Source organism: Bombina bombina, chromosome 3 (genome assembly GCF_027579735.1).
Source record: "Bombina bombina isolate aBomBom1 chromosome 3, aBomBom1.pri, whole genome shotgun sequence".
In the NCBI taxonomy this organism is placed as follows: Eukaryota; Metazoa; Chordata; class Amphibia; order Anura; family Bombinatoridae; genus Bombina; species Bombina bombina.
The window spans coordinates 744,137,409-744,151,336 of record NC_069501.1 but is presented as its reverse complement, the minus strand read 5'-3'; the positions used below and the strand labels follow the sequence as shown (position 1 = coordinate 744,151,336).

General features: G+C 40.8%; 1 protein-coding gene across 1 annotated transcript in view; it reads left to right on the top strand.

Annotated features, from left to right (window-relative positions):
• Window positions 1-13,928, top strand: part of FRMPD4 (FERM and PDZ domain containing 4) — a gene marked incomplete at its 5' end in the record, with an annotated part of 552,900 nt that overhangs the window by 224,151 nt on the left and 314,821 nt on the right. The gene's annotated exons all lie outside the window — the stretch shown is intronic.

Sequence of the window (13,928 nt, the reverse complement as noted above, 5' to 3'; positions counted from 1 at the left end):
CAAGCAGCTGACTCTATTTTATAACAACAGACCAGCAAACATGGGCCAATGAGCACAGAGAAGCCAGCTTCTTTTGAGTCATAAATGGTTTTGTGCGAGGTAGAAAAATGAAAATAAATAAAAATGAAAATAAATAAAAATAAATAAATTATACGAAAATAAATAGATTTTAAAAAATTCATGAATTAAACTCCTGCTCATTTTTATAAGTCTATGCAATGCCGTGAGGCTGTACTTTTAAGTTGACCTTTACTTTAAATTACAAAAAATACAAAACTCAAAAATTACAGAAAAAAATAAACAAAATTATCAAAAATTAAAAAATTAAACCTTATGCCTATGAAAATAAAAAAGCCCCCCAACATAAAAACACCTCCTAATCTAAACTAAACTAAACTAAACTACCAATAGCCCTTAAAGCCGTTCCAGCCCATTAAATCCCTAATCTTAAAAATAAAAAAAAATCCTAAAACTAAGCACCAAATAGGTATTCACCATTCCTGAAGTCCGGCGGAGAAGGTCTTCTTCCAGGCGGCTCCATCATCTTCAATCTTCATCCGTAACAAAGGCAGCACAGAGCGAAGGTGCGAAGCTGGCTTCCCCTGAAGCGTGGATCCTCAGCGGCGGTCCTCAATGGTGGCGGTCCTCGGCGGTCATCGGTGGCATGGAGGCTCCACTTCATGCGATCGTCTATCACACACTGAAGATTGAATGCAAGGTACCCCATATTTATTGGGGTGCCTTGCATTCCTATTGGCTACATTTTTTAAATCAGCCAATAGGATGAGAACTACTGAAATCGTATTGGCTGATTTGAACAGCCTATAGGATTTCAGTAGCTGACTAAAAAGAAACTTCACAGGAGTGAGCACAATGGGCTAGATTACAAGTGGAGCTCTAAATATCGCTTACTAGGAAGAATTTCGCTCCCGAAAGTGCACTTACATAGGCTTCTATGGGATCCTCGTTCTGATGCCTTTACAGCATCAGAAACTCACGCATCAAAGGGGGTAAGGGGTGCAGCTATGGGCAGCATTTTAAAATATATATGTACATGATTTTATATATATATATATTTATGTGATAATATGTGTATATACACATATTAACATATAAATATATATGTATATGGGGGCGGAGTTATCCAGCAACCTAGCCGGACGTGCCTGCTCATAGCTCCGTCTAAAAAACTCACAAATATAGCTTTAAAATACAGCTTTTTGCCACCAAAGCCGCCCATAGCTGGTGGGACACAGGGTAACATAGCCAGGAATACCCCAGAACTCTTAAATCAATAAAACGTGAGCAGAGACTTGGAGGATACGGTCATTTTAGAACCCGAGGACAAGGGATGGTAACACCCTCCCCACCATATCCTCACCTCATAGCTTTATGGAGTATTAAGAAACACCATCATCTGCCCCCTTGTGGGCATGACACCCAGCAGACCTGTGGAGGTACGGAGAGGAGGAGCGCTGGAGCTAGAACAGCTATCTTCGTCCACGTGGGCAGGCAGCAGAGCGGACACCAGTTAACGCAGCTTACCGGAACCTGTGCCGATGGTGTAGGAAGCTTAGTCAGACAGAGATGGTCACACAGCTGGATCCTAAGGTAGGAGTGGAGTGGGGTGACGGATCCTTTGCTGCCTCTGATTTTGGCACAAATCACCATTGATCCCGGCGCATAAGTGAGCGCTCCGCCTACCTCAACAAGCGCTTCGGCGCTGGGCCTCTGCTATGGGCCCACCACAAGGCCGCTCAGCCCTGCATAGTCAGAAGAGCTAAGTTTTGGTATTAGGCAAGACTAAAAGGGATCGGTGCCCCTAATAACTTGCTGGACCCAGCAGATCCCCTGTTGCAATCCACACACACGCTTGGGCAGCAGAGAGAGGGGAGGGCCAAAAGACTGGTATTCCAAGTGATGGCACCTAATCATTGTTTGGGCTCCCCTCAGCACAGCAGCATATAGGGAATCCCCACAACTGATTAAAAGGGGCATAAATGGCAATAAGGGTCTGAGCAAGCCACCAACTTCTAGCTCTGCATGAGTGTCTAGGGCCCGTGTCAGCCAGCTTGGGGGACCACATTTGAGAAGAGGGTGTGGGTTTCTCCTGGTAAATCAATACACAGAGGCCAGGGGAGACAATAAAAAAAGGAAAACCATCATAATTGTCTTGCACTCACTATCTATATCCTGTGTCCCTTCCAAGCAGTGCCCAGAGGTGTTGCCAGGTGCTAGGCCACCCCTATTGCTTATCTCTAAATACACCTGGAGACCACTAAGTACCTACTTTGAACCAGCTATGACCTGCATGGACACGTCCCCTTGAGAGAGTCCTTTTTACATGCTTCTTGCAGAGATGCCCTTTTTTCTCTAGGTACCCTGACTCACCTCATAATGTGAGTTACACCTAAAGGTCTGAACCCCGCCAGTCCAACAACATATCACAACATACTTGGACCAGACAAGATTGCTCCAATAATAAAGCTTCTACTATAAAATTATCATGTCGCATGCATTCAAGAGAAAACAGAAGTCCTACACCGGCCCTAAGTGGAAAGTAGCGGATCACTTCCACCACTCTGACAGAACAGCCGACACGGGCTCAGATGAGGAGGACTCAGATGTTTGAAATCTGTCAGATGCCCATATCAGCACCACCTTGTCACAACAGGTGTCCCATCTTCCATAAGCTTACAGCATGTCCAACAACATGATGGACTCAAATTGCTACAAGCTTCTCGTCATGAATCCCTTTCAAAGAAATTTGACAGATTGGATGCTGACTTGAAAAGAGATATTGGTATGATTGGAGAGCACACAGATGTGTTAGAACGTAAACAAGAAGACCTAATGATAGACCATACTAATCTCCTAAGTTATTCACAGAACTTAGCGGGCCAACTGTCAGACCTGGTGATGAAGCTGGCCGACCTGGAGGATAGGTTGCACCGCAACAATATCCGGATAAAAGGGGTCCCGGAAACAGTTCTACCCCAAGATCTTGACCACTACTTGCAAGACCTCTTCCGGTCTATTCTAGGCCCTGCCCTAAAGGAAGAAGCCCTCATAGATAGAGTCCATCAGGCACTGAGACCACGATCTGCTGATGAAGGGAAGCCGAGAGATGTCATCGCCCAGGTCCACTACTATACCTTTCGTAAAAAGCTGCTCAGAGCCTTGGCTAAAGATAAGGTTTTGCCAGATAAGTTCGCTGATCTTCAAATCTACCCAGACCTCTCACCTCATACGCTGCAATTGTGTAGACACTACCAACCATTTACGAGAATAATGAGGGACAAGGGTCTGAAGTACAGATAGGAGTTCCCAGTGAGGCTCTTTATTACAAGAGAAAGGCAGCAATATGTAGCCTCCACGCCCGAGCAAGCAAGGGAACTGCTACAGAAATGGGATTATTTGCCCAGAGATGCAGATGACAGCTCCACAAGTTGCACTGCACCCTGTGACCTGCGAGCATCAGCACCAGAGTGGAGATCCTTATCGCAGAGGCCTACTTCTGCAACAAAGAAAGTACCGGTACCAGTGGGCCTTAACCCGGCTCAAACAGAATAGAGACTCTGACTGAACTCTTATTGTATTTCCATCCAGAGGTTAAAGAGTTAGCCATAGTGAACATCTCTGGAAACCCTAACAGCCCAAATGATCGAGGATGGGTGAGAACTTTTATTAAAAAAATAATAATAATAAAAAAAAATGTGTAATGCCTGATATGTCTAAATACTAGATAGGGGCTTAGTTAACTTGATATAGAATAACGAATCACTTCCAGATGTCTTTATTTTAGTATATTTCTATTTAATAGATGTATATTTAGTGACAGTTATTTGCTAGTGATGCGCTGGGAGTTAGCTGACTTCCCCCCTCCTCTCCACTGGCGACACATAGAGGGTACGTTAAGACCTAACATAGCCTGGACTTTCCATGCTTTAGCAGGAGGGATGGGGGGGAGATAACAATCAGCAAGCTTGATATACCCTGACATAGTGCTATAAAGTACTCAGCGCCCCTGAAGATTAGGGGATAACTCTAGTATCTAGAACTGTATGAGTGAAATGTTTACTAATTATTTCTACTTGAATTAAAAGTGAATTAAATGATGTTTTCTTAACAACATTTTTCCTATTGTATTAGGTGATTTTAGAGAGTTGGTTGGCTCCCCCCCCACACTCATAACCGGTGACCAGTAAAAAGCAGCTTGCGTCATAATGTGTTCCGGACTCCCAATGCAACGCTTGTGGGGATGGGGGGGAGTCTGAGGTCAACCAACTTAGTTCTCATCAGCTTATCGTTGCCGCGACTATTATCAAGCTGATTTAATATGCCAAGGAGGGATTGTTGAGTAATATCTCTATTTATGTTAGCAATCTTGTCTACTGTTTATTTTTTTTGTTGAACTGTTATTATGTTAAAGTATGCTACATTCATATTTTATGTGACTGGTGGGAGGTAAGGCATTTGCTAACCTCCCCCCCAACTAGTTAGTTGTGTTCTCCTGGGTCAATCCCTGTGAGATTACTCAATGTGAAAGTGTGAATTTATAACTTTTATTTAGCCTCTAAGACTCCTGTGACACTCTTCTGCAATGACAAGTAGGTCCGCTGTCCTTCGCACCAACTTAACTTTAGAAGACAGACTGCTCCTGAACAGTCCTTAATAAGCCCTTCCCCCTTCCCTCCCTCTCACCTCGAGACATGGCTCCAATTAGAATAACAACCCTTAATACTCAAGGACTGAACTCCCCCACAAAGTGTAGCCTCCTATCAAGGTTCCTCCTGACCCACAAAATTCACTTGATGTTCCTTCAGGAAACACATTGGACAGGGGGTTCCCGGTTTTTCAAGAGCTCCTCATACTATCCAGTCTGTGAAATGGCCTCAAATCTGGAGGAAAAGAAAAGAGGGGTAGCCATAGTAATTAGTAGAGATTTAAAATATGCAGTGGAATATATTGAAAAAGATGAGGAAGGCCGCTTTCTCATAATTGTATGTACACTGAACGATGTTCTATTTACACTAGTTACCGTCTACACCCCCAACACCCAACAACTACCTTTTCTGTGCAAACTCCTAAGACGCATTGACCAACTTAAAAGGGGGCATTTAATAATTGGGGGAGACTTTAACTTAGTATGGGACCCGATGCTTGACAAACAATATGCTTCAAAACCACAAACTGACAGGAACATATTCTCTACCTCTAATGCCTTTTGCAAGCTAATATTCCAGCACAACCTATACGATGTGTGGAGATGCTTATCCTCAATGAAGAGGGATTTCACACATTACTCTAAGGCCCATAACTCCTACTTACAAATAGATTACTTGCTATGTGACCCATGGATGCTAGACAGCTTCAGTGACTCCAACATCAAGACATGCATCTGGTCAGAACATGATATGATCTGTACTGACCTCTCCCTACTGCAGTCACTGACCACTCAACCCTCTTGGAAGCTCTCTGAGCAGTGTATGTCAGAAACTAAAATCCCTGAACTTGTAGAGACCATACAAGAATTTCTGGAACACAACGATATAGGGAACGCGAGCATAGACATAGTCTGGGCGGCCCTTAAGGCATACCTTAGAGGGTACTTCATAAAAAAAAGCATAATCTCGTAAAACGGCGAGATCTTTTTTAGCTAAACTGTATGGAGAGCTCTGCACACTTGAGACAACAAATAAGATGAACCCTAGGCCACTAATAGCCCAACAGTTAGGACTAATCAGGGAGGAAATCTCTAGACGCGAAATCCTGAGAGTGCACCTCCATAAGCTGCGACAAACATATTACTATAAGGGTAACAGCGGATAAGTTACTTGCGAACAAGCTTCGCAAACACATGCAGCAACAGCAGATCGCCTTAATTAAAACACCTAGCGGTAAGGTCCACTCACCAAAAGAGATAGATGAAGCAGAATACTACACTTCCCTGTACAATTTGGAAGACTCAGAGGAAACTACTAAAGCAAGCCCCGATGCTATTCAGGAGTTTTTGGAGGGACTTGATTTGCCCACCCTGTCCCCTAAAGCTAGAACTGAACTTGAGGGCTCATTTACATTAGAATATATTAAAACTGCGATCGGAAACCTTACACCCCATAAAGCCCCGGGACCAGATGGGTTCACAGTTACCTTTTGTTAGAGCCTAGTCTCAATCATTTCCCTGGTTTTATGTAGCTGACAGGGGACACTTTATCCCTGAGTATCTTGAGGCAAACATTATCACCATACCCAAAGGAGGGAAAGACCCATCGCTTTGTTCAAGCTACAGGCCAATCTCTCTCATAAACGTAGATGCTAAGATCTATGCAAAAGTCTTGGCTGCCAGTTTAGGGAGACATTTACCGTCGATTATTCACCTAGATCAAGTGGAATTTATCTTAGGTAGACAAGGGTCTGACAATACTCGCCGCCTCTTGAATATATTTACGGAAGTGGCTGGACATCTAGGAGTTTCCTTATCCCATATGAAATCCATAACTATACAGGAAAATTATGATGTACTCCTGAAGGAGATTAAATCAACGCTTAGCACCAAGAGATATGATGAAATATCTTGGCTGGGTAGAGTGGCTGCCCTCAAAATGATGATCCTTCCCAAGCTCACTTACCTATTTAGATGTATCCCAATACCGATCCCGGCAACTTTGATCCACAAATTCCAGGCATTATTCAATGCATATGTTTGGAACAACAAAAGGCCCCGGGTTGCAGCACATATTATCCAGTCCCCTATAGAGAAAGGGGGGATAGGGCTACTGAGCGTGAAACTATATTATGAGGCTGCGATGATAACCCATGTGACCACGTGGGGACCTGATCTACCGCCCACTAAATGGAGGGACTTGGTGCAGGGGTCTCTTCCGGCATATATCGGGTTGGCGGACCTGCTCTGGCTTCCCCCATCAACAATCTAAAGTGCACATAGCTAATGATAAAGTGAGAGGCTGCCAAGTAATCTGGTTCAAGTTAAGACATAATAAATTCAATGCTCCCCACCCCTCCCCCATGCACTCTATCAATGGACTACTTCAGGGACTGCCAGACATGCACATCCATACATACAGACTGACATAACCTGCCTCAAAGAATTCTACTCTAACAACCAACTACGCCCCCCCTCTCAGACATGCTCACCCTCCCTGCACTAACCCCTAAATTTCAGTTTGACTTGACGCGACTAAGAACCTTGATGAAATCATGGGGCTTCCTGAACAACAGTCTCCATACTTTTACCTCCTGGGAGACGAGATGGGCAACTAACTTACAGCTCTACAAACCACTTTCTACACATTATAGATGCCTCATAGAGGGATTAAAGGGACATGCCACCCACATTTTTTCTTTTATGATTTAGAAAGAGAATGCAATTTTAAACATCTTTCTAATTTACTTATATTATCTAATTTGTTTTATTCTCTTGATATTCTTTGATGAAAAGCATATCTAGATATGCTCACTAGCTGCTGATTGGTTGCTGAACATAGAAGCATCGTGTGATTGGCTCACCATGTGCATTGGTTTTTCTTCAACTAAGGATATTTTAAAAATGAAGCAAAATAAATAATGGAAGTAAATTGTAATGTTGTTTAAATTTCTATTCTCTATCTGAATCATGAAAGAAAGATTTTAGGTTTTGTGGCCCTTTAATTCCTCTCAAAATGGTTCACATGGATGCTTGGGAGAAAGAGCTGCAGTTAGCATTTTCACCAGAAGACTGGACTGACGCGATTAGTCACACTAAAAAAAAACTTCATTGTGTCACGCTGTACGAACTATATTTCAAGATCATAACCAGGTGGCATTTGTCACCCACAAAACTGCAGAAACTTTTTCCCGATCATTCTCCTATGTACTGGAGGGGATGCAGAGAACTGGGAACCCCCCTGCATACCTGGTGGTCCTGTCCAAAACTAGATGGATATTGGTCCAAAGTGGGATCAATCTGTAAAGATTTAGGCCTCCTGGAGAAGTTGACCCCAGCTTTGGGGGTGCTTCACCTGGGAATAGGGAAATCCCCCAAACCCAAGCAGAGTCTTTTACTGTATGTTATCACCTCAGCTAAATTGCTAATCGCAAGGAACTGGAAAAAGGTTCATACCCCCAACAGCCTAGGTGTAATAGACTGTGTGAACTATATCAAATCCATGGAAGACTATGTCTTCAGAGTACGACGGCAAATAAACGACTTTTGCCTTATATAGGAACCTTGGGAGTCCCTTATGGCTAGTAGAAGAACATGAGCTAATGAGTATATTCAATCTGATGAACTGCGGATTTATAGGGATCCCTCTGTCTTTTTCCCCCCATTGCCCCCCACCCCAAGTCTGACCCTCAATACCCCCTTGCCCTCCCCCTCCTCTCAAACCTGGTGCGAAGGACAAGTGAAGTGACATATTGATTGAGTAAATACCTTAAAGTTGAGGGAAGCCTTAAGCTTCCCCCAAGCAAAGTCATGAAGGCCTGCCTAGCAGGAGTAACTTGGAAGGCTATGTTACTGTAATTAAGGCTGTATTTTCAAATGTTTTTCCTATTTAAGGGGGGGGGGGGGGAAGCCTCTGTAAAAACGAGGTAGCAAGATTTGTTATGCTTCTCTTTACTGTTTTCTTCTTCATATATTGTCTATTTATGTTTACATGGAACAAGTATAACAGAATGTATAAGCTGTATTGTGCAATGCTGACCTCAATAAAAACTTAAAATAAAAAATATTAATATATGTATATAAGCATATATATATATATATATATATATATATATATATATATATATATATATATATATATATATATATATATATATATATATATATTTTTACATTGTGGTCCATGGGAACACATAGTTCACATAGATCGCAATAGAAAGGCACTTTTCAGTGCCGTTTTATTTTCTAACACCCCACTCCCACCAACCTTAAAGCTCCAAAACTGTCTAGTGCAGTTGTTTTTAATTTAAAAAAAATGCTACTTGGTTAATTATTGCGCTCCCGCAAACAGGCACATTTGACCATTTGCGGGAGAGCAATAATTTAGAGCTCCATTTGTAATCTAGCCCAATGAACTAGCACTTTCTACCTGCGAAAAACTGTCAACATGCATAAGAGATAAGAGTCGGCCTTTAACGGCTTAGAAATTAGTTTGATTCTACCTCGCTTTAGCTTTCAATAAAGCATACCAAGAGAACAAAGCATATTTTATAGTAAAAGTAAATCGGAAAGTTATATCTGAATCATAAAAGTTTAATTTTGACTTGACTGTCCCTTTAAAAAATGTTTTAATTAATTTAATAATTTAATGTATCTTTATTTGGTGACCTACATAACTCCTATGTCTTTCTCTTTAGAGGTGACCACAGGTAAGGAGTGTAGGTATTAAACCTAACTTTTATAGTGTAACTTACCATAGCAACAAACATGTTATGGCACGATTTTGAGAAATTCGCTGTCAGATGTAAGTGATAACACAACGTTTAACTTACACCTACACGAAAAGACCAACTGCACATATTGCGCTAAATATTTCAATGGACACCCAGTACTAAAATATAGCCGTAAACTACTTTTAGCTGTCGACTAAATTACAACGCCATTTTTGACGACTCAATGGAAACGACCCTCATTTAAAGAGCACAAGGAAATCTTATTTCAAGACCAGAGAATCATTATATTCTAGAACTTCTTTTCTGATTCTAGCAGTGCGGAATCTGTTGGTGCTCTACTAATAACCGATAATAATAATAATTTATGTAGCAGCAGAAGTGAAAAAACATATTCCGATACATTTTAAACATATATACTATAAACCACCCATAAATTAATTGTATTCAAATCATCAAGCTCCGTCAGCCAGTTAGTAATTGTATCTATAAACTAAATATACATTGAACATAACTCTTCTTTCTATGCTGCTTCTCATAGGATAGTATTCTGTTTTTGCTGCTTATTAAAAGCCAGATTACAAGTGGAGCTGTTTTTAACACTCCTGCTCATGCGCTAATTCTGCAAGAAGTAAGCTATTTGCACGCATTGGGAAGCACTCGTATTACAAGCTGAAAGTAAAAGGTTTTCGCTTACATGCTAACCTGATGCACACAAAAAGCCGAAGTTAGAATATCATCATTGCGTTAACGTATCCCCCTAAAGAAGTCAATGGAGCAAAAAAGTGGGAAAAAACTTAACACCCTAGTCACATGTAAACCCAATTGCATATTCTCAATTGCACTAACTCAACATGAAAATCTTAATATTTTACATTGCAATGTCTTCACATAGCAGAATATGTTCTATTTATTAATAAATACATATTTCTGCATATGTCTGATGGTATTTTGGTACAATATATCTATACCTATATATAAATGATTATACAGTGGGGCAAAAAAGTATTTAGTCAGCCACCAATTGTGCAAGTTCTCCCACTTAAGAAGATGAGAGAGGCCTGCAATTTTCATCATAGGTATACCTCAACTATGAGAGACAAAATGTGGAAAGAAATCCAGACAATCACATTGTCTGATTTGGAAATAATTTATTTGCAAATTATGTTGGAAAATAAGTATTTGGTCAATATCAAAAGTTCATCTCAATACTTTGTTATATATCCTTTGTTGGCAATGACAGAGGTCAAACGTTTTCTGTCTTCACAAGGTTGTCACACACTGTTGCTGGTATGTTGGCCCATTCCTGCATGCAGATCTCCTCTAGAGCAGTGATGTTTTGGGGCTGTCGCTGGGCAACACAAACTTTCAACTCCCTCCAAAGGTTTTCTATAGGGTTGAGATCTGGAGACTGGCTAGGCCACTCCAGGACCTTGAAATGCTTCTTACGAAGACACTCCTTCGTTGCCCGGGTGGTGTGTTTGGGATCATTGTCATGCTGAAAGACCCAGCCATGTTTCATCTTCAATGCCCTTGCTGATGGAAGGAGGTTTGCACTCAAAATCTCACGATACATGGTCCCATTCATTATTTCATGTACATGGATAAGTCATCCTGTACCCTTTGCAGAGAAACAGCCCCAAAGCATGATGTTGCCACCCCCATGCTTCACAGTAGGTATGGTGTTCTTTGGTTGCAACTCAGCATTCTCTCTCCTCCAAACACGAGTTGTGTTTCTACCAAACAGTTCTATTTTGGTTTCATCTGACCATATGACATTCTCCCAATCTGCTTCTGGATCATCCAAATGCTCTCTAGCATACTTCAGATGGGCCCAGATATGTACTGGCTTAATCAGGGGGACACGTCTGGCACTGCAGGATCTGAGTCCCTGGCGGCGTAGTGTGTTACTGATGGTAGCCTTTGTTACGTTGGTCCCAGCTCTCTGCAGGTCATTCACTAGGTCCCCCCGTGTGGTTCTAGGGTGTTTGCTCACTGTTCTTGTGATCATTTTGACCCCACGGGGTGAGATCTTGCGTGGAGCCCCAAATCAAGGGAGATTATCAGTGGTCTTGTATGTCTTCCATTTCCTAATTATTGCTCCCACAGTTGATTTCTTCACAGCAAGCTGCTTGCCTATTGCAGATTCAGTCTTCCCAGCCTGATGCATGTCTACAATTTTGTTTCTGGTGTCCTTCGACAGCTCTTTGGTCTTCACCATAGTCGAGTTTGGAGTGTGACTGTTTGAGGTTGTGTGCAGGTGTCTTTTATACTGATAACAAGTTCAAACAGGTGCCATTTATACAGGTAATGAGTGGAGTACAGATGAGCCTCTTAAAGAAGAAGATACAGGTCTGTTAGAGCCAGAAATCTTGCTTGTTTGTAGGTGACCAAATACTTGTTTTCCACCATAATATGCAAATAAATTATTTCCAAATCAGACAATGTGATTGTCTGGATTTGTTTCCACATTTTGTCTCTCATAGTTGAGGTATACCTATGATGAAAATTGCAGGCCTCTCTCATCTTCTTAAGTGGGAGAACTTGCACAATTGGTGGCTGACTAAATACTTTTTTGCCCCACTGTATATAGGTATAGATATATACAGATTTATATAGGAATATATATTTAAAAATACCTTGAACATAATCTGCTATGTGCAGAACATTGGAATGTTAAATATTTACAGGTAATACACAAACACTTTATTAAATATGAATATTGCATAAATATGATTTTACATGTGTTCATCTATTTGACTGCAAAGGTTTCCAATACACACACACATATATATATATATATATATATATATATATATATATATATATATATATATATATATATATATATATATATATATGCATTTATGTGTTTATATATGTATATATGTCTGTAAAAACAAATATACACATATAAATACATAAATACATATGTACACACATATAAACGTATATATATATATATATATATATATATATATATATATATATATATATATATATATATATATATATACAGTATATAGACTCGCCGGGAAACAGCAGTTATAAAGCAACGGTCTCAAGACCGCTGCTCCTTAACTGGTCCGCCGCCTCTGAGCGGCAGACAGCAATCAACCCGATCATATACGATCGGGTTGATTGACACCCCCTGTTAGCGGCTGATTGGCCACAAATCTGCAGGGGGCAGCATTGCACAAGCAGTTCGCTAGAACTGCTTGTGCAATGCTGAATGCGAACAGCGTATGCTGTCGGCATTCAGCGATGTTTGTTGGACATGATACGATACAGCGTATCATGTCGGACAGACATTGATAAATCGTTAATCTGTTCAAGACGCCAACACAGTGTATCTAAAGGGCCTACACAGTGTATCTAAAAAGGTACAAAAACATAATAAATTGAGGGGCACTCAGTCCAACAAAAGAAAATCAAATGTGGGCATAATATAAACATTTTTCTTTATTTTGATCATTTAAGCCTGCTATAACTATTTTACAACTCACCAGCTGCCGGTGTTATGGTCTCATCACTCCCTGAGTCCTCCATGTACTCCCACCACTTATTTTGCTCCATCCAACACTACCTAGAGAGAGTTCTCATATGGAACCCATTCTCACAATGACTTCTCTTCCCACTCTCACTAGGGGATGGGTGTGCACTCTGCCTGCTATTCCTGCAGCCCAGTGCATAATATACCGTATTTTTCGCTCCATAAGACGCACCTGACCATAAGACGCACCTAGTTTTTAGAGGAGGAAAACAAGAAAAAGAAATATTCTGAAGAGAGCTTGTGTGTGATTGAGAGTGTGTGATGAGTATGTGTGTGTGTGTGAGAGAGAGCTTGTGTGTGATTGAGAGTGTGTGATAAAAGTATATGTGTGTGTGTTAGTGTGTGTGTGAGAGAGCTTGTGTGTGATTGAGAGTGTGTGATATGCCCCATGTAAAAACTAACATTTATGGCACCCTCATCCTTTCCAAATTGGGGTCCAGTTGATTACATTATATATAAAAAAAAACAGAAGAAAAATACCAAAGCCTGTTTTTTCTTTTTTAAAACATTTTATATGGATGGTATTTCTTGTCAAATGTATACATACAGGAAATACTAAATCAGTACCACAATACATTCAGACATTGCCAGTATATACTACTAATGTGTACTGAATATTTTGATAAGCACTTTCAAAAAGTTTGAATAAACTGAGCTACTAACACAGCCCTAAAATAAAAGATAAACTAAGCACTCAGGTCACAGAGGTTACGGTTTACAGCTCAGCAAAGACTGATAACATAAATGACAGAGGTGGAAACTAAGAAGTATGCAGAAAATAAATACCGGTATATGCTCCTTTGGTTTTTCTTTAGTACATATATTACCCACAATTAGACAGCTTGACCTGACCTGTGCATTCCTTAAGTAAGCAGCCTTTATTCTTATTGCCAGAGAATAACATTATACTCACCCTGCACAACGTCGTTCCCGCTCACACATTTCACAAGCAGCACTGTCTGCAGCACATGATGGATCA